Source organism: Triticum aestivum, chromosome 3B, assembly GCF_018294505.1.
Source record: "Triticum aestivum cultivar Chinese Spring chromosome 3B, IWGSC CS RefSeq v2.1, whole genome shotgun sequence".
In the NCBI taxonomy this organism is placed as follows: Eukaryota; Viridiplantae; Streptophyta; class Magnoliopsida; order Poales; family Poaceae; genus Triticum; species Triticum aestivum.
The window spans coordinates 239659307-239659791 of NC_057801.1; positions in this window are offsets into that span (position 1 = coordinate 239659307).

The window sequence follows — 485 nt, forward strand, 5'->3', positions numbered from 1 at the left end:
ATTTTTAGGGTTCGACTTTCTCTGTAAATATCAAACTCCTCATAGACTTATAGACATGTGTACACTCATAAACACATTAGTCCCTTAACCTATAAGTTTTCAATACACCAAAATCACTAAGGGGCACTAGATGCACTTACATCACTGTCGACCAGTACATAGACATGGTAGGTGATGTACCCCGGTGCTTCAGCTCTTTCGTCGCCCCGGTCCGCCAACACCCGCGGCCATGCTGCCCAAGCGGCCATGGATGCCTGCCCGCATTCGAGCCGCGCAGCCCGCCCACGACCAACGCACGGCTCCCACCGCCAGGGCCGCCTCCCCTCCATGAGACCACCCTGTAGCAATCAAAGGCCACGGCTTTGCTCAGGTCTGCAACCCCAACAACCTCCAGAATCGCCGGCGGCCAGCTGCCATGGGAAGGGCCGCGACCATACATCGACCGGGGGAAGGGGGAGGTGGAGAAGTGGCCCATGGCCACGACC